General features: G+C 37.7%; 1 protein-coding gene across 10 annotated transcripts in view; it reads right to left on the bottom strand.

Moving 5' to 3' along the window:
* SOX5 (SRY-box transcription factor 5) overlaps positions 1-21306 on the bottom strand; it is a 479987-nt gene that overhangs the window by 175832 nt on the left and 282849 nt on the right. The window lies entirely within an intron of this gene.

The raw sequence follows: 21306 nt of genomic DNA, 5'->3' as shown, positions 1-21306 counted from the left end.
GATCAACTCTGTATAGAAGCTTGTTTCTGAAAACAGCAAGAAAATAAAATGACTTAAAATCTTATGTGGGTTCACTTTTGAGATAAAAGGATTTTATTCATTTCCTACTGCCCTATTAACACAAAACAGTATGAGCAGCCACAGACAAACTTTTACCTTTTGATTTTATATTATACAGTGTATGAAAGCTGTTTGATGCAGAGTGAAGGCATTTCATCAGTGGTAATACTGCACCTCCAGGCACGTAGTCTTGTGAAGGGCTGTACAATAGCAGCACGAAACACTGCTGTTTACCTGCACAATGATATCATGTGGGGAAAAACACAATTTCTTAATCTGAGCAGTGTGGCAGGGGATCTCTGATGGTACCAAAGTGAAGCTACTGCAATTAGAATTTGATCTCTGAATTCAAAACCTGATTTTCATTTGACAGTGCAGCTTTTTTACAGTTAGGAAATATGGCAGTTCAGATAAAACACTTTGATCCTGACATACAAAAAGTTGTGGATGGTTTTGTTTTTTTTTTTTTTTTAAATTCTCCCTGACTTTCCTGGAGCTTGAGACTTCATCTTTTTGGTCCAGACCAATGGAACAAAAAAGCAGCTATTTCTCTGGCATGCATGATCACATATCAAGAGATACAGAGGAGATGTTTTTTAAAAAAAATATTAATTTAGTAGAGTCTACATATTAATTTACAGGTTATCACAGTCAAAAAAAAGCGAACAAAGATCTGAATATCATCTAAACTGATAATCATATCATCTCATTGTCCTTACGTGAAATTTGACCAAAGTAAGGGAACATGGAAGATTTTTCCCAATCTTTCTCACTTCAAGAGAAAATGATAGATACTATTCAGGTATATAGTACACTAGATCTAAAAGGAACAAACTCACTCAAAAGGAAGACATTCCAGAAACTATGTGGTTTACTTTAAAAAAAAAAAATAATAATAATCACATGGGTTTTGGATTATCTGCATTTCCCTTCTGATGAGGGCTAAGACTCCTCACTCCAGTGCCCAATACGCATACAGAACAGTAAATCTAATAGCACCAATCTGTGATGCACGGAGCTTAAATGATCTTATTCCCTCATTTCTCAGACTGGGAAAACTCAGGAAGATGTGGAGCACTGAGACGCATTCTTAGGTGAGAAGTAACTGCAAAAAGAAAATTAAGAGCAGAGAGGAATATTTGGTATCCTGTATCCATAAAGCTAATGACAGCCCTGACATACTTAATGGAGTGACAGTACAACTTCACAACACTTATTTGACATTCATTAAAAAAAAAAAAAGAAAATATTGAAGCTCTGTTACTCAACTTAGAATTTTAAACAAGAAATGTGTAGCCAAAAAAATAACCAACTATTTCTAGTGATTTACTTTCCTGTCTAAAAGCTGGTGTGTGAAGTTCTTTGTCGTCCCCCCTCCCCCCCCCATGCCTTTTGAAACAAGCACAATACAACTGACCACTTTTGCATCATAAAAGATCTGTAGGCACCACATTGTTCAGCTATCAGTAATAGACTCTTGATTGAGTTGGACTCTGAACGACATACAGTAGCAGCAAATGACAAAAAGAGACTGCAGAAAAGCCCTCCCATCAGTTTACTCCTAAACCAATTATCTGCAAGCTATGTACACCATGAAATTCTATTAGAAGCAAATTATATTAGCACTGTTTATGAAAGCTATGGTGGGTTGTTACCCAAAAATGTGAATTACATCTGAACAGTAGAGAGGAATGTGAGTTCTTTTGGCAAGTGGAGAGGCTGGTATTTTTCCATCCGTTTCCTTTTGTTGTCTAATTGTTCTAAAGAAAAAAAAGTGAGGCTAAATTTTGTTACCACAGTTTCTTACAACTTCATACTCTGACTTCTGTCCTAATCTAATTAAGCCTGAAGCAAGGAGCTTCGGAATTACATAAGGAAGAGGAACACAGCTAAGTCCCTTTGGAAAAGGACAGTCCCTGGACCCTGACTTCTCTTTCCTGCTTGTTCAGGCACAAAAAGGAGAAAATGGGGCTGAAACAAAACAGGACACGACACACCTTGGTGAGTTCACAGAAGCTGAAACTGGGATGGATGCAAAACTGCATCATATTTGAACAAAGGCTTGCAATAAGGAAAGGCTCAAATTTAAAACGTTGTAGAAATGTTCTATTTTTCCCCGTCAGGAAGCTTTGAAGTGAAAATTCCTGCCTATCGTTCCTTTTTTATTCCAAAATTAGTATCTCGCAAGTATCTGCAGCTCTGGTAACCACACAAGACCCTCCCAGGGGTACTGTTCTATAGGAGGATATACTACTACTTCATGTGGAAACCTTGCCTCAGCATTGCTGTAGCAATGCTACGATATGACACATCAGAAGATAATATATTGTCTGTGGCTCTATAATGTATCTGCAGCAGTCTGTGCTTCTGTTTTTGGAGGAAACTAGTATTTCCTGAAAGATGGTGAGCCCCTTAAATAAACCCATCGTACTACTGATTTATGGAGCCATGTTTTCATTCCACAGTTAGATGGCTTCTCACAAGTACTTAAGCATTAGTACAGAAAAAAGTGCTCAGTACTATAATAATTAATATTTTCTGCCTGAAACCTAAAGAAGGTCTCTAGAATCATGAATATGAAATATTCAGATTTCAGGAGTTTTAACACTGATCTATAAATGTTACTAGTTGAGTCTGTCCCACAACCAAAGGACCCAGAAGGAGTGGGAAACACTACAGTGAATGATCAGAATACTATGTTAAAATAATAATAAGAATACCTTAATTTTAATAGTTTTACTTTCTCCTAAGTTTAGGCAGAAATTTTGACTAGTTAGTTTCCAATCTTCTCATCAGTTCTTCTTCAAATGCCTACTTACTGTGATCACACAAATAAATTTCATTAATATTCCAAGTGAGATATTAATTAATATCCAGATATTCAATCCTTGACAGAAAAGAAAAATATCAGAGTTTGATTTACTGACTTCTTGAAGCAGATTCATAGAGGAACTAAAGAAATTCAGAAATCAGAATAAATTACATCTTAAGGAACTCTTTTTTTTTTTTTTATGGTCACTCTGAGGTTCTTCTATTTATAATTGTGCGTTTTGATACTCACTTTACTTTCTCGTCCTCAAAAAGAGAAGTACAAAGAAGCTAATCTGATAGCAATTTTTTCACATCAATTCTGATAGCAAGATGCCCTAATATGCCTAACTCTTTTGTTTCTATTACAGTTCACTTCTTAGCTTAGTGTTTGCAATAGCCAGCTTTAAGGCAAACTGAATAATTCCAGCTTGCTAATTCATCATTTTGGGATCATATTATTACTATTCTCAAGAATCTTAATGCTACTGCTTTCATGAATCATTATTACAAAAAAACAAACAAAAAAAACAAAGATACGAATTTCCACCTCTTCAATTTTGAGACTGCACCCAAAGTGCTGGATTGCCAGTGGTTGGTAGATAGCTTCTATTTCAAACACATATTTATCTGCACTAGCTGCAAAATGATAGGGCTGTACAAAAGTAAAGATTCACTTGTCTCATGTTTCTAATCTTCCTCTGAATATTCCTTCATAACTTGACTATAAAGGGATGGCTTCGTTTGAATTTCATTTTTGAAGCCACACAGATTTAAGAGCATTCCTAAATACATAGAATACAAGAAAATCTTTGAAAACTTTTTTTATCTGAACATGCAATAGGTTTAATCAAACTGTCAGGAACAGTGAAACTTGGAGAAGTAAAACTTAAAACCTATCAGACTATTAACGTTTTAACCACTCTCTATCACACTCAAGTCTCATTTCATTTTCAAATTATTTTCCCTTCACGAGAAACACAAACATACTTTTCTTTGATATTTTCAAGCCCAACTTAGAAACTGTTTTAACCTCACTCTGTTCAAGTGTTAACTGACTAATAGCTCTGCAGCTGTGGAAGAAAACATCTCTCATCTCCCCCATGGTCCAGCACCTTCCATTTATGGCTAGAATGATTTCATTATTTTTTACCACTGCTGGCTGCCATATTTTTCCCCCAGCGCTGTCACTGACCACTGCTAGCAGCTATAAACCTTCAGAAGGATTTGGGAAGCTGTCCCTCGGAGCACCACTGAGCAAGAGCCAATCACCAAGGAAGGGGAAGCCTTCTTACCTAAACAAACCATTATCAGCTCATCTCATGTCTTTGTACTCTTTTTTCGCTATTACCTCACGGGATTAACTTTTATCTCTAATCTCTGCTCTGGCCAACTGTCAGGGAGTCTAAAAGCCGCCTGTCTTTTAATCTGTGTGTAATAATACTGCTGTTACTAACAGATAACTGTGAAACAGCATGGAAGGAAGGAAAGCACACAAACACACAAGGGCTAATTGTTAAAAGCTGCTGTACTAGCTCCTACCTGAAAGGAGAGAAAGATCATGCATGATGTCCATATTGCATTCCCTTCAGTTTCTCTTTCCTGTTTTCCTTTTCAATTCAAAACCCATTGAAATGATTTAATTTGGGAGAACTGTTCATATTAACCACTTAATCTGCCACTCAACTTGACACCGCCAGGTTTTTCTAGGACTCTGAGAAAATCCTCACATACTTGTAACTTTCCATTAAAACAACAACAACAAAAAATCTGGGTAGAGAACATCACAGAAAATACAAAAGGAAAAAGAAAACTAATGATTCCACTGTAAAACAAGATAACCAGGGCTTCAAAACAGTCAGTATGTTTAAGCTTGACTTGAAATAAGCCTTACTGGGTGGCATGTTTACCAAGCAGTCAGTCTTTACTTGAAGTTAATTATTTTATAAGATCCCCCCAGTACTACATTACACTATGTTTGCTAAAACAAGGTTAAGACCAAAAGAAAAACAAAGACTACTTAATGATGGCCAGGTGTGTAGAGAAGCAGTACCAAGAATATGTGGTCTTGTGGAGTTAGAACAGGGAGCCAAAACCTCACAAAAATTGCTCTTGTAGGGGTGTTGGTGGCATTTTTTTTTTCCTCAGATTTTATTTAAAGCTTATTAAAGTCAAAGACAAGCCTTTTGAATTAAACCTAGTCCTTGAAAGAGCTTGAAAATTATCAGAAGACAGGAATAAAGAAAAAAAACCTCAGCAGCAGAAACATGGATACAATATTTTGAGAAGTAGTTGTAAGGATGCAAAGGACACAAATCTCACATGTAATAGTGACAGCAATTAAACCAAGAGCGTTAGTGAGTTAAAATGCATTTTAACTGTTGTGACATACAACTCCTAGGATTGCAGCTCAGTTTCTTACTATACTTCTGAAAAGCCATAAAGCAAAATGATGTACCCTAATAACTCTCTTGATAGGAAAAACTAAGAATTAGGCTTTGCACCATACCTCAAATAATCTGTACACTCAGATTCAGGGAAGCTGAGAGACATAAATTGCCACATACCAAAATGTCTTCCTGGCATATTCAAGACAGTTACTTTGAGGGCTGTTACTCTAAGGATCCCAATTAGAACAATCAAGCAGTCTGAGAGAGAATATCACTAATACCAATCTCTTGTACCGTCCTTTTACTCTCAGTGCTTTACAAAAGGGGTCATTATCATTATAGTGCCATAACTGCGCAGTTTATGGGTATCTGGTAGAAGATCTGTAGGGAGAAGTAGAATACTCCATTAGATCAGCCGATGTGGACAATGTTCACTTGCTCCCTTCAAATCAGATGAAGACTTGGTAGATCTTCATGGCTGTGCAATTTACCAGCTTTAGTTACAAAGACACTGTTATGCCCAAGTGGGGAAAATAAGGCAGAAAAAGAAGTTGCTGGCACAAGGTCACTCCAGAAGGCCCAGTGGCAGAGCTGAGCTCTCTCATGCTAGTACAGAACCAGATGTCCAAACAACCATCACTTGCTGTCAGCCTCTTGCACCTGGCTAAGTTGCACCTGGCAGTGAAGAAGCCAGTGAAGGTGTCAAAAAACAGGTTTGGTGCATCCGTGGTAGTTAATGTCATCCACAAAAAAAAAAAAAAAAAAAATCAGAAACGTATTTTGCAAGAGTGATTATCTTCTTTGTGGTTTCCAGATAGCAGTTTTATGCTCAACGTGTTGTAATAATCTTAGTTACGAATCAGTGATGGGGATTACAGTCCAGATATGAAAGGAAAGGCTGCAATCCCCCAGCCAAACACAAACAAGCAAAGGGAATTTTATCTAATAATGCCACCTGAAACTCCAAGAACAGATGACAGATCAGAGACAGCTCCAAGTATGAACTGCTAGGCAGAGGAGATACAAAGGCTGCACCAATGAGGGAAAGGGATGGCAAGCACCCTTCAATCCATTCTTAATATCTGACACACCTTTCTCATTTGAACTATTTTTAGGAATTTGTTTTTAATTCCATATGCCACTTGACCAGAGACAATGTGTCCCAGCACTACTGCTATCTGGCCTCTCACTACTACTCAAACTTTGCCTGACTCAAATCAGGGAGATCTTGACAACATTTTGAGCCCCAATGAAGAAAATCAGGAACAGTATCACAAATGCTCCCACCTACCAATATTTTGATGATCACTGACTGCATATTATGGCTGTTGACATATACTTTCTACCCATGGTAGAAAGTTGGTTCACGGACCAATGAACTCCGAATAGATAAACATGAAGAAATTCATGGCCTTTGTCACCCAACTGACCTCTACATCCATAAGTGCTCTCCGGAGTGATAGTATCCACCTCAGTAAAGGATCACAGATTATTTAGCAATATTTGCTGCTCTGGTACCAAAAACTGCTGTTAGATATAGACAAGGACAGTGGTGGTAAAAAAAAACAAAACAAAACAAAACAAAAAACCACTCAAGTCAGGCTAGATAGTGAGGAACGGAGTTACTACACTGCATCTTGACACTAAACTAATGGAGACAAGGAAATCTCAGGAAACCAAATTGCTCAAAAATCTGTCCCTCCCACCTGTTCCACCTGAATAAATGAAGTCTAAAGATTTGCCCATATCCCTCTAGTATGCTTACACACAGCCCCAAAATACAGGAGTGCTGCATCCATTACTAAACTTATTCCTCAGCTCAGATATGAAAATGGAAACAGACAGCTATATCCTCTCGCTCTCCCACTGTCACCTTTAAAATTCTTCCTCATACCACTGTCAGCGTTGGTCCCCCATTTCACCAGAGTAAAAATCTACTTCTGCTCTACGTTCCAGTTACAACATACAGTTTTTCAGATTGCCAGAACCAAAAGCTAAGAACCAAGAGACATGCCTGTGCTTGCTGCCCACTCCCACTAAAATAAGGAATCAGGGACACGAACACTGACTTTGACCCAAATGCTCAGATTAGCAACCTCCCACTTGTCCCCACTCAGGAATCAATATATTGCTGTGTTTAAAAATGGTTTGCTGAAAATCTCCTAGAAGCAGCCTGGTGAGGGTGATTATCTGAGGATCTTAAGTGAGGCTTTAATAAGGTTCTACTGTATACAGCACAGCTTAAAAAAAAAAAAAAGCCCACTAAAAATAACAATGAGAGGAGATGATTGTAGAGGATCTCACTCTCTCAGCATCATTTCAATCTTTTGCCCACATGACCACAGTAAAGATATCTTGTCAGGCCATGAGGGCTTGACAGGCCTGATCAATAGCTGTTATTTTTTCCACAAGTGCCAACAAAAGTAAAACATAATTTATGCTACACAAGATGCTGGAAATAATTCATAGTAATTGGACTGCCTAAAATTCCTCTTTCATCCTTCTGTTTTTGATTGCTTTTAACTTTGCAAGTTTCAACTGTCCTGACTAAGATGTTTAGCCTCTGAGCTAGGGAAAAAAAAAAAAAGAAAACAGAGGCAGAACAAGGGCAATATTACTTCTCTGGTATCTGACAGTTTAAGTTGCCATTTCTAAGTAATTTTTACCATAGATTTTTAGCATCTAATTTCCTTTGGCTCTTTTATAAGTAACAGTGATGCATAATTCTGTCTAGTGAATTAGTAGAGAGTTCTCAGAGGTTTCCAGAGAGAGCCAGAAGAATGCAGATGATTGAGACACACTATCTATGATGCATACCTTAATGTCCTATATTCTCATTAATCCCTAGGACTTGTAACAGCCCTTTGGAAGCAATAATCTCAAGGCTTGTTGATTTTTTTCTCTTCATCACTGGATACAACTGCTACAAGGACCTTCCAGGTCATCAGGTTTGTCCCTCTACTACAGTCAGCATGGCATGTGATGCTCTTTAGCTAACAGAGCTCTTCTGTAAAATAGTCTGTTGGTTTTTGCACCAAGATGCTGATGAAAGCCCCGATTTAGAACTCTGTGACAAAAATCCTAATTTCCAGACCACTTCTATTGATAGCCAGTTTTCCTTGTTTTAGAGCCACTATCATGTACAATAAAAAAAGATGTTCGCCCATATCCACTAAAAACAGTCAGCATTTGAGATAGCATTCTTTAGCTTTTACAAACATTGTTTGTAAAAGGAGGGGTCAGCTCAGTAACCAAACATACCATTAAAAAAAACCCTCCATTGACATTTATCCATTAGTCTGTAAAATGTGTTTTCCAACTGAAAACAAAACAGAAATCTTTGTTTTTTTTTTAATGATTCAGTAACTATTTATATAATAGTTCTGTAACTATTACGCGTGTTATCTCAATAGATGTTTAGCTTCATTTAGCTTCCATTCCCCATCCTATTTAGAGAACTGTGGATGCAGTGTACAGTATTAGATATAACAAGGCACAGGCAACAGAACTGAGTCTTTGTTTTTACCCAGTATTTTCAGTTGTGGTAATAGAAAGAAAAGGTAATAGAAAGAAACAAATGAAAATGCATTCCAAATCCTAAAACACAAGGTATAAGCTACAAAACAAACAAACAGGGCTGTCAGGCCAAAACTTTTGATGGGGGAAGAAGCAGCTAGTTGGGAATTTAGTGTGGTTGGGCAAGGAACATCTGGTAAAATGTTCTGCAGACAAAGATGAAGGACGCTCAAAGCTAAGCGGCAGTGAACTGAGGATGGAAGAAAGGTGGTCTGACAGCTGGCAGGCTTCTCAACGGGAAGGGAGAGCAAGGAGACCACATTCGATGTGGCAGTTGCCAGCTGCAAAGGTGCATGTCCTGTTGTTTGCCAGATGAACGATGGCTTGGCTAAGTCTGGTAAGCAGCAGAAGTGGCACTGACATGCTTGGAGCTGGTGAATAGGTTTAGAAGCTGAAAGGGGCTATGGAATTAGTGATGGCTGAATCTGAAAGGTTGCCAGAGGCTTAGATACATGTGTGCTCTAGCAGTTTCCCAAGGGCACTCTCAAAACAACACTGGAAATGCTGACAGGTGCTTAACGTGGTCACTCGCTGAAGTATTTTGAGTGTGAACCTACCTGCCTACTGTACTTGAAAGATTAAATGTTTAATAAAAGTAAGAGTTGGGGAAAATACTGCAGGATGATGACATCTTCTGATGAAAAGACAGTGAAACATTCATTATATAAGAATGTTGTAAAAATATTTTAAGATTTCCAATCAATTCTTGTAGTGAGTGTCACTGTATTACAATGAAGCCTGTCCAGCCTACTGAAGTTTTATGAAAGGTCCCTATTTCTGTAGGATTTTAACATAATTCTACTGCAACCAAGCAGAAATATGTCTGGTAAATGTTATGGTATCTGAGGCTACATCTTTCTCAAATCTGGGCTCAAGCCTTACAGACCTAAACCCAGATGTATCCAAGCTGTTAACAGAATCAGTACTTCAGTGTAAGCCTGCCCTATCCTTGAAACATCTGGAGAGAAAGTCAACTAGCTTATAAGAAGAATGGAAGGGAGAAACCACAGCTAGTTAATACATAGACCTAGGCAGTTTGGCTCTTGAGTTACCTTCAGCTTTCAACTAAACAGACAGGATATATTAAATTTCTAATTAATTAAATGAAATGCTTGATGACCATCCTATGACTGCATGGCAAGATTCAAGTATAACAATACGCACATGAAAACATGTCAGGGACAGAAACAAATGCTTGTACTGGATATGTAGTATTAATGTATGGATACACTGCTAGGATACAAGCAGAAACAAATTCAACGCTTAGTCCAGCGTGGAAGCTTTTTACCATTCATTCCTAAGCTTATTCAATTTCCAGAATGGTTCATGCTATTATTCTGTCCAAAATTTGCATGCACGTTTCTGAGGCATTATTAATGTTTATTACTAAGAATAAAAAAATATATATAGCTATGATATATAACACTAACTTCACTTGTATTCTGACATGAAGAGTTTAATAAACACAAAATGCACAGCCTTTGCAGAGCAATAATAATCATTCCATGTGCACAAGAGGGAAAAATGAAAGCACATTTTCTTTTATGGTTTTTTCATATACTGAGACCTCAAAGGACATCACTAACTATGTACACGTATATGGAAAAAAACTTTATACAACGACTTCAAAACTCAAGCAGAGCATATAGAGCACATGGCTTTGAACAAAGGAACATTTTAGAATAATGATGGCTGAAAATGTTCCTTTTTAGCTTTTTTTTATCTGCCTTTGTAATGGAGTGAAAAAATTCCTAGAGACAGACAGGCCGCTGATCAATTAAATTCACTTATCAGGGATGGGTTGAGCATTTCTTCATTCAGTTCTTACCCAAACAGTGAATCCTCTGTCATGATTTCTCCATGCTTGTACCAAGTGAAGCTAGTTCTTTGTCAGTTACTTTAAATACAATTAACTGGATGACAGAATCATGTACAGGGCAGAATGGAATTATTAATTCAGAGCTCTGACGAATCCCTGTATCCATATCCCACTGTGCTGATTTTGCCAAAGTCACTATTAGAATCACACGTTAATTTACCTACAGAGAAAAAAAAAATTTCCAAAAATAAAAAAAAAAAAAAAAAAAAAAAAAAAAAAAAAAAATCACATTTACAAAATGTGACAGCTTCAATTTAAAGGTCTATGAGAAAACTGCAGAAAAATATAATAAAAACACAGGATCAGTTTTTCTATTCTTTGAACATATATACCAAATCAAATCTTCCAGATCTAGACAGTGCTATAGATATGTATGAAAATGAAAATAGAAAGATAACCACATATATTGAAGAATAGATAAGAATCATTAAATGCATTACCATAGTTTTGAACGATGACAAAAATTGCACTTGAATGAAATATTACCCCCAGCTTCATCACACTCAGCAACACATTTGATGTCAGAATAAAATTTATAGGACATTAAAGCAAACAAAACCACACTTAGAGCAAAGCTAATGTTACTTTGGTGTTTACACATATACCACCAGAAGTCTGCAAATTTAAACTTGACATGCAGGCCTTAATCTGTTTTATAAACATAAAAAGGAAATGTGTACGAGTATGTGCATCTTGCAGCTTTGGATTTTGAACATAGATTTCAACTTCAGATTTTCTTTTCCTTGTTCAGGTCATTTGGCACCTCACCCTTGTTTCTACTGACAAGGTATTTGAAAGTAAAGCACTGCAGCTGTGAGGCTATCCATAGCATCTAGGAACATCTTTTGATCCAGAGTAATATTTTGGGATATATACTAAGCTCAAAGAGATCAAGACATATGTTTAAGGCATTCACTGACTCAAAGCTAAACAGCTCAGCTTTTAATTCTTCAGCATCAAACCAAATGAAAATAGGTTCCACACCACTCTTCTTAGTACTGAAAAGTATTCCCAGCTCTAATTCAGAAATTCATTTGGCCCGCATTTAAACTTTAAATATTCGCTTAAATCCAACTTTATTAAGCATTGCCTAAGTGCCTCTAGCTTAAGCGAATTTTGGGCTAAGCTAAGACTGTCATAGGAAGGTGCTTTTTGAAAACATGAAAACAATGATAAAAATCTATTCATTATGAAGTAGTGTGAAATGCACTGTGCTAGTGTTTTAAGAAGCTCCACTTGTAAAAGTGCAGTATATTTGTAAAGAAGAATTTGGGAGTTCTACAGAAACATTCTTAAAATTTACAGAGGTAAAAAATGAAGACAATGATGTGAACACGTTTTTCAGTTCATCATATCAGGAAATTGGGCAAATTCTGCTTTATTTATTTATTTAGTTAGTTAAATATTCCCTTCTCTTGATTCCAAATGGGACTACTGAAGGAAACACAAGAGCAGAATTGGTATGGGTTATTTATACCCATCATGTCACAGATCAGCTCTTGTCTCGTTAACCAAATACCATAGACAAAGGGTTTTTATAAGAGAAATGTGACTCACAACTAAAAATAAATCTCACTTCTCTCACTTCTATTACAACCACAGCAAAGGCAGAAATACCAGTGTTTGGTTTCATCACCTCTCACATAAACTCGGTTAATTAGCGTAGCATGGAACGATACCCCTGGTACACACGTGCCATGTACACCCACACAGCAATTCACTCTGCTGCGTTCAAACTTAATTAGATGTGGGCCCAGGCTGGGAGGTTCAGGCCTGTACCTGCAAATTCAGAGCGGTGGCCAGCATGCTGGGTGCAGATGGGGCGATGCAGGCACAGGCCCCACTGCTTCTCTGTCAGGCTACTTTTAGACTAAGGTCTCTGAGGCAAGATCTGCTTTCACAGTTTGCTTATACAAAGCCTCACACAGAGGATCCCACGATGAGTTTGCATCTCATGGGGATTAAATAGTAATACAGACAATGCTGAGGTTAGGCAACAGTTGCTTCTTCTCTGAGATGAAATAGCATAGACCTGAAACACTGCAGTGGTCCAGGATATGTTCTATTACTGGCTTCTTAAAATGACAAAACGGCTTTTCTAAAATAATGCCAATTAAAAAAAACTTTTTAAAATAAACATTTTAGATTTGTTTATTCTTCAAGTGAAAGACACACTGGGTACACATTTGCTTGATACACACTGAAGAACTAATAGAACACAACATTTGAATGCTTAAACCATATGAGAGATTAAGTTCAATTTCAAGGTAAAGTAGGCGCTCATGGTTCTAAATCACATTGAAAGTTGATACAGCTTCATTAATTCTGCCAGCCTCGATTAGATAACACCTTTCAAATCATGGACTTCCAAAAAACTTAATCAAGATCATGCAAGGTGTGTTTTTTAAGCTTCTAATTTATTTTGTTTTCCAATCTGTGAGGCTGTGGTTTTCTCTGCTGGTTTTTCAGTGAGGGTGAAAACAAGCCACTCACATTATAGACATTGCACTTTCAGTAGAAACATTAACCTGCTGCAAGTTGACAACGAGTCCTTTTGTACCTGTCTGCAGCAGTACAGTAAATTAGCACAGTCCCACAACACACATGAGATCTGCACAACAATGCTGGAATAATGTAGTGCTCCAAGCTGTTCTGATGATGTCATTTTCAAACATTTGACCAGTCTTACGGTAAATACGCACCGTTTAATTTTCTTTCCGAGGAAAAGGTGACCAGTCAACCTATTTCTTTCTGTGTCTTGCAATGTGGAATGAATAAAGTGGATCAGACCTGGAAGTCTGGCTACAAGCAGATACCGAACAAAGGAAAATACAAGTCTCAGCATACACAACTGGGACTTTCTGCAGTACACAACTAGATAGAAACAAAACAGAGGGAAAACTCAAGAAGAAAAAAAAAATATGAAATGTTGTGATATACTACAGGATGAACGTTACCCTCTCCTGAAATCATTCTGGAGAAAGGCTCCCTTTGGCATCTGAATTGCAGAGGTGTTTAACTAATCCACAGACAGAAAGGAAGATATTCTAGAATCTGAGAAATGAGTGCTAGCAAGAAGAGTGTCATTTGAAACCCTGAAGCTGCCTGATAACATACAGTCTAAGTGTAATAACCACATTAAAGGAAACCTTACAAACCCCAAACTGTTAGCTGTCTGTACCCAATGGGACATCAAATCCTTTTAACCACAACTCATTTTTGTTGAGTCCTGTACTGTCTGGAACTCATCAAGTTTGAAAAAGTATGAACAATTTTTATTATCAAGTATTGCCTTTTAACACTATTCTCCAAGTCTGCCAACTTCACCAAATAAGCGTCACCACAGAAGGCTTTACACAGGTATAACTCAAATACTTCACGAGCTCCACTGCTTGAAGACTATATGCCTGACATAGAGAAGCTCTTACCAAAGTGGGAAAAAAGCATCAACAGCTTAAGCAATAAAGGAGTTCTTCATACAACACAAGTTGCAATGGGCAGTGATCTGGGGTTCTCATCTAAAGTTCACAGATCTCTATTGACTTCAGCAGATTTTGATGATCATTGAATAAGATTACTGAATTTGGCTTTGCTTAAATCCTGAAAGCATCAGAGAATAAAACTCTACATTTTATTCATCAGAAGAATCAATCTAACACCATCATAAATTCATGCACTAAGTTTCTCTGAAGGAGAGTGTATAATCAAAACATATTAGGCTGTTACCACAAAATAAACAAGAGACTTAGGCAAAGCAGACTATGATGACAAAAGAGAATAAACAGAAAGCTTACCCCTATCCTGGGCTCCCTCACAAAACACCAGCAGGGGCAATCTCCAGAAGAGATCCTTCCCCTCTGGTAGCCAGCTCTTAAATAGGTCTAGGAGGGGTGCAGCCAGGTTCCACCCCTTCCAGCAGCACGGGTGAATTGCCTCCACCTGTGCTCCTCTGGCTGACTCATGGCTCGCCTCAGGTGATCAATCAGAGGTTCAGGCCCTGACTCCGCAGTTCCCATACAGCATTCAGAGAGAAGATGCTGCTGAGTTGCCAACAAGTACACCAAACAGGCTGGACTGTTACATTTTAACATAGCTACTCTCTTTTAGTGCCATGAAACAGCATAAGGCCATTGTTCCATGACATATGATAGAATACCAACACAACCAACTCCCTGTATCTTTTGGTGATTCAAGAATAGGACTAAATCTTTTTGGGTTCTTTTGACTCTAGGAAAATAGTAAGAAAAAAAAAAAAAGCTGCAGTTACCTGTCACAGAAAAGACAGTATTAATTCATATTTACACACATCCTAAAAAGAGATTATTTCTGGACTTTCAACTACTGTATTCTACCACGAAGTTTCAATATGTCCTCCAGGCATTAATTTCATGTCACAGTCTACACAGAAAAGCTGGTTAGGAAAGAAGAAATCTAGAAATTTAATCCAAAAGTCAAAGTCTCTAATCCTCTGAGCACGGGCTGGAAATACATGCACTAGCTGTAGTGCTCTGGTTTTGGGAGCACTACCAGCTCAGATTTTTGCCCAAAGGAGTTTGGGTGATTGTGTCCTGCAACTACCACTGGAGATATGGGAGGGGAAGTTGTACCAAGTCTAGTTTGTCCTGCAGGTGAAACTTAGAAGTCTAGCTGCCTGCCTCATAATATTGTCTCATCACAATGAGATGTCATGGCACAATGCATTATGCTGATTCTGAAATTGTTTCTAGATCTTTCATCTGCGTTTGGCCAAAATTATCTAGTCTGCTTGATAGAATCTGCATTTATCAGGCACACACAGGACATACATGAAGTTCAGAATCATAGTTATGATACAAAAAAGTTTGCTGAATGTGGAGAAGCATGGTTAGACTATTGCCTTTAGACTTCTTGAGACTGAGCTGGTTTTAAGGTATCTCAAGCTGATCGAGGGGGATGGATGTTGTCAGAGCTGGAATTAGCCCACCTAAGTCTGATACCTGGCAGTATAAATATCCTTTTTAAACTATGGAAGGCAAACAGTCAGAATTTTTCCATGAAGCATTTCCAGCTTATAATACAGGCTTTTATTCTTCAGGACAGAGGCCAAATGACTTCTCGTAAACCACAGAAGCAAGTAGCATCACTTTGATTCAATATAATGGAAGCAGTGAAAAAGCACTGAGTTTCCCAGGAAGGAATCTACATCTAGAAAAAGTCCCACAATTAGGTTTTTTTTTTTATTTACCATTACACTTTTTTAAGCTAAGCTCAACAAAGTGGAGAGGGAATTCTGACAAGATAGTTTGCAGACTGTTACAGAGTTCAGGGAATATGATCAAAGTAACATTCCCGCAGTTTATATTTCCTGTATTTCACAGTTGCAGATGAACCTTCCCATTCACATGAGTTCCTTCCACTGACATTCCTCTGAGAGCACTGAAGGAGATTTCTAACCATGACAATTAACTTAGCCTCCTAAAACTACGTTCTAGCCACATTACGTGTAGTTGTACATGGTGAAAAATATCAAAACATTCTCAGTAGGTTCAACATACAAGTTTAAAAAAAAGATGCGATAACAGTAAAAAGCAGCAGTGAAAGAAAAGAAAATCATTAATGCAGGAGAACTAAGCTAATCAGCTGATTCTCTAACAGGAGAAAATCAAAATAAATATTGTGCGTTAAAGAGCAATCCCAAAAGGTTCATACAGTTGACTGTCTCTCTCCTTTCTAGGACATCAGCCTGTATTCGTACCACTCAGCAATCCCAAGGGGAATACTCCTAAAACAACAACCAACCTTCTGCTTGTAAGACAAGTTGAGACCCAAACTCGCAGCACACTGGCCATGCATTGGTATCTGCTTGTACACCCACTCTTAATCCACAGCCTGTGTGTTAACTTATGACCAGTGAAAGAAGACAACGCTGTAGCAGTTTACTACAAGAGAAGACAAATTACGCAAGCAGGAGCTAGAAGTAAACAGCAAGCTGCAAGTTCTTAACTTTTGTTTACCTCATAATTTGCTCATGACCATATTCTGTAAATGCAGAAAAAAAAAAAAAAGCAGCAATTATAAAAAGTTTGCTTTAAAATAGTTTTGCTGATCAGAAAAAAAGACTGTAAAAGCTCTTCTACATTAGTATAGATAGATTCCTGCTTAGATGTCTGCTCTAATTGTTTTCACTGAAGCTCTAGTATTTACAGGCATTTCTCATTTTGAAAAATACACTATGGATAGGCTCAGAGTTTAAGGGTATGGAAAAAGGTAGATGGAAATTGGATGGGAGAAAAGTCAATTAGGTATCTTCTTGTTTTTTCACAACTGGAAAATAAAATCCACTTAAAAAGACAATATCCAAGATGGAAATCCATTTCTTCTTTGTCACGCAAACTGGCTAGGAAACACAAACATTTTGGAGATTGTAAATAAAAATTTTGAAGAAAATCACAAAGAAATACTACTCTAAGTTAGGTGAGGTGAGCTATTTTTTTTCTTTTTTTTTTTTTTTCATAAGAAATTGCTAAATATTAATAACAGCTACCAGTACAGAAAACTTAAAATCAGGCCAGTGTGCCTCAGTGACTTTAGAATATATCACACTGTAAAAAAAAGTGTGACACGGTGTTTTGTCTTTCTTGTCTCCCTTAGAAAAGCAGAAATAAGCATCAGTTTATATTAATTTATTGCAGGAATAAAAACACACACAAGCATAGAAATACACAGTCTTAATCTTAGCTCTGTTGACTTCATTGAAGACAGCCTATCAATGTCACACACATACACTTATTTCACCTGTGTTTTTCTATCAGAAAATTAGAACTAGAACTAAAACTAGCACTGGAATGTATAATTTTCCATGATCTTAATGGAATCAGACAGACCCAGAGACATGGTCTAGTTGGACAAGAAGTCCAACTAGAGAAAAATACTTAACTGTCCTGCATCAGGACACAACAGGTATTGCTGTTGTTGTACCTATCACAGACAGTTGACAATAGTAGCAGGATGCAGAATTTTTGGTTTGCTTACCTGGGGAAGTTTTATTAATTTAAGCAATGAATTTACCACTGTGTCTGAATGCAAATGAGTATTTTTTCATCTTAGCTTATGGTCCTTCTTAAATGACAGACTAAACTGAAAATGTCACTCTTCTACCAAAATAAGAACTACACAGGGGGGTCATGGTAGTATACTGATAATTGTAAATTTTCACTTTTCCAAATAGAGAAACTTCTGAAGCATAACTTTGCATATACTGGGGTTAGAGATCCACAAGAGCAGTCAAGAATTGGATTATATCTCATATAACAAATCACTGTTTAATTAAGAGCCTAGCAATATTCTACAATACAATGACATTGCATTGCACTTTACATGACCACGTCCTGTTGATATCAAATTTTCACTATTATTTTTTGCTATTATTGCCAGTTTTCTTGCTTGCCTTAGAGAAGCTTGCTCATGCTTGTCAAATCTAGTTAATGGATGTTAATGAGCTTGTTCAAGAAAGATAGGAAGAGAAAGCAAGCAGAAAGGCAAAATAAACACAGAACTGAAAGATGAACACTGAAAGAAAAGAGGAAAAAATAACTAGTGTGTTTTTCTGTGTGTTATACATTTTTCAATCAATGACGAAAAAAAGTGATGAAGCAATCTTTTATTCTCCTCACAAAAAGCAGCCTTCAGGTAAATCTTCCTTTAGTTGCTCCAGTCACACAAGTAAGATACAGATGGAAGGGTGTGCACACTTTTAACTATTACAGGTCCCTGGAGTTTGAAGCCATGAAAGAGCCTCCTTGGTCCCTGAGTGTTTTATGAATTCAGCAGCATGAGTGTTTGTGCACCTGCAGACTCCTCAGTGACACTGGAGCATTCCACAGCCCCCACCCTTCTTATATATGTTCTATCTTCTGCGAGATAATAGCCTGTGTAGGTATCTCGTACACCTTTGGATTGTCAAACATAAATCAGTTGGCCAAAACTACTAAATGCAAAGTCAAAGAAATTTAAATATTGACTTGAGTTGCAAAATTCAGATTTTGAATACCTCCTAAATTTAGATGTTCAGGGTCAAGAGTTTAGGTTCAGTCCATCACTCAAATGGAAGCGAGCTGAAAAATGTGCTTACCTGTCAACTCCCAGAATCATTACTGTGAATTGACAAGGTTTTACTAAACATAGATAAGATTAATAGAACCTTTCAGGTTGCACAAAAACCTCAAAGGTTTGGAAGTACCTTTGAATTTGAGTAAGCAAAGCAGACATAGATTTGTACATTGTAGGAACAGGGGTCTGATCTGTTTCCTTACATGAATTTTGCACATAGATAACTTCACTGATGTCACTTATTACTTTTGTCTTTTACACTAGTGCCATGCCAAAGGAGATTCAAGATATGTATCTGCAAAGAAAGGAATTTGCAAAAGAGAAAATACAAGGAGAAAAATACCAATAAATTAGCTTTTACAGCATTAAGTTAACCAGTATCAACACTATTTGGCAAAAGGAGAGGGTGAGAGTTTGTAGCAGAAGCCATGAGTCAAAGGTCAATTCTGCTGTAAATGGCTGGTGGGGACCAGATGTGGAAACAGAAGGAATAAGGAAACAGCAATCCACTTCAGGAAACTTAAGCAAGTCTGACCTCCAAGTTCAGCAGTTTTATAAACAGCTGAGTGCATCTTGCAGAGCAAAAGCTAAACCTATATTGATAAACCCCGGTTAGAAGGATCATTTCACACTGCACGTTCCAGGAGAGTTTGGTGCAGGTTTAAACACCAAATTATCACATAGACTATAAATAACTATATAGAACTGAATCACAGTCTCAAATTTTTAATCTCACTAACGTTAATAAAAATTAAATAAATACATAAATAAATAAAAATTGGGATAGAAACAAAGTTTCCACAACAGTGCATCCTTCCTTTTTCTTTTGAATTTTCCATCACTTCTGTTTGTTTTTCAAAAAAGCAGTATTACAAAGGTTACTCTGAAAGAAATGCCCCCCCCCGTTTGTTGCCATGGAAACTACAATAAAGAACACAATAACACTATTTGACAGAGCTGATTCTCAGCTACGAAACACTTCTTCAACACAGTCACTACCATTAACTAAGTATTTTCGCCAGTGATGAACAAGAGCCTGGATGCCACGCTCATAAAAATCTGTGCCAGCAGAGGTGACCCACTGCTTCACAGCTGCTATGATGGTGTCATTGCTAGGAAAATGTTGTCCATCCTTCATCAGCCCAACCAGACTATATGGTGGGTGTGGTAGGACAGTCCCGTCAAGACTGGCAGTGTGCTTCATTGTTTCCCAACTGCTATGGGGCCTGGCATTATTGTGCTGGAAGAGAAAGGTTGTCTACACTGGCATAACTCTGGAAGTCCGAGACTTCAGTTTAGTCATCTTTGTGATGTAGTGGTTAGTTGATGGTTTTAACAAACAATCCAGAAATCCAGAAGGATCACCTTTTTCCTATTCCAAAAGACAGTGTACTTTACCTACTGAGGACTGCACCTCGAACTTTTTCTTCAATGGAGAAGTGCCATGCTACCACTCCATGGACTACCATTTTTACTCTGGCGCATAGTTGTGATATCACACCTTGTTACTGGTAACAATGCAATCCAGGAAACTATTACCTTCTGCCTCTTACTTGTTCAGCAGGTCCTGACAAACTTGCACATTGTGCTCTTTCTGTTCCTGTGTGAGCCTCTGTGGGGCCTGCTTGGAGCCTCTGTCATATTCTAGTGTTGCCACCACTGAAGCTGATATTCATCTCCATGCACAGTTTCCTGGTCACAAAACATGGATGATCTGACTGAAATGTTCTGTGGTGTGACAGCTGTGCATGGCTATCCGGAATGTGGTTTGCCTTTCACAGCCTTGTTGCCACTGCTCAAGTGCACTGTGCACCACCTCATTGTGCTCACATCCACTGTTTGGTCCCCATCAGTGTTCAGCAAACACGGATGAATGTCAAACGGCCATTTTTTCTGCATGGAGGAATTCAATGCCACACCACTGCTTCATATACATTTCCATGTCAGATGCCATTTTGTTAGACTTCCCCTCTGCTGCCATCTGTCACATGGCAACAAAACTTAATGAAATATTGGTGGGAAGGTTCAACCTCTACTGCCATACCACCAATGTCCTCCTCTGATGTCACGGGGCAACAAAACAAAATAGAAGGCATCACTTTCAGAGCAGCCCTCATTTGTAGGATTTACTTGCTTTGATCTAACTATGTTCCTGATTAGCAGCAGCTTCTGTGAAATCAGAATTTTACATTAATATATTACTGACTAAATTCTTTCTTACTTTAAGTTGTTTTAGAGTAGCTGTAGCTCCATTATTTGTTAAAGAAGCATGAGATGCATTAGAATTCAAGATAAGCCACTGTCGCTTCTGCTCTTGCTAGTAGCAACATTAGGTGTGTGTACACATGTATGTAATCTGGTCCTACATATCCACAGACTACTGTGTGCACTGGTAGAGAAGCCTATTTCACTACTAGTATTCTAGGTTTTAATATTAAATGAGACCTTCAATAATCACTTCATATTTAAGTAAAAAACACTACGATTGTTTAGTACAGGATGGGA

This window comes from Lagopus leucura, unplaced genomic scaffold, assembly GCF_019238085.1.
Source record: "Lagopus leucura isolate 7727_CA_CO unplaced genomic scaffold, USGS_WTPT01 Super-Scaffold_100159, whole genome shotgun sequence".
NCBI lineage: Eukaryota > Metazoa > Chordata > Aves > Galliformes > Phasianidae > Lagopus > Lagopus leucura.
The sequence above is the reverse complement of the archived record's forward strand: the minus strand, read 5'-3'. Positions and strand labels throughout refer to the sequence as shown.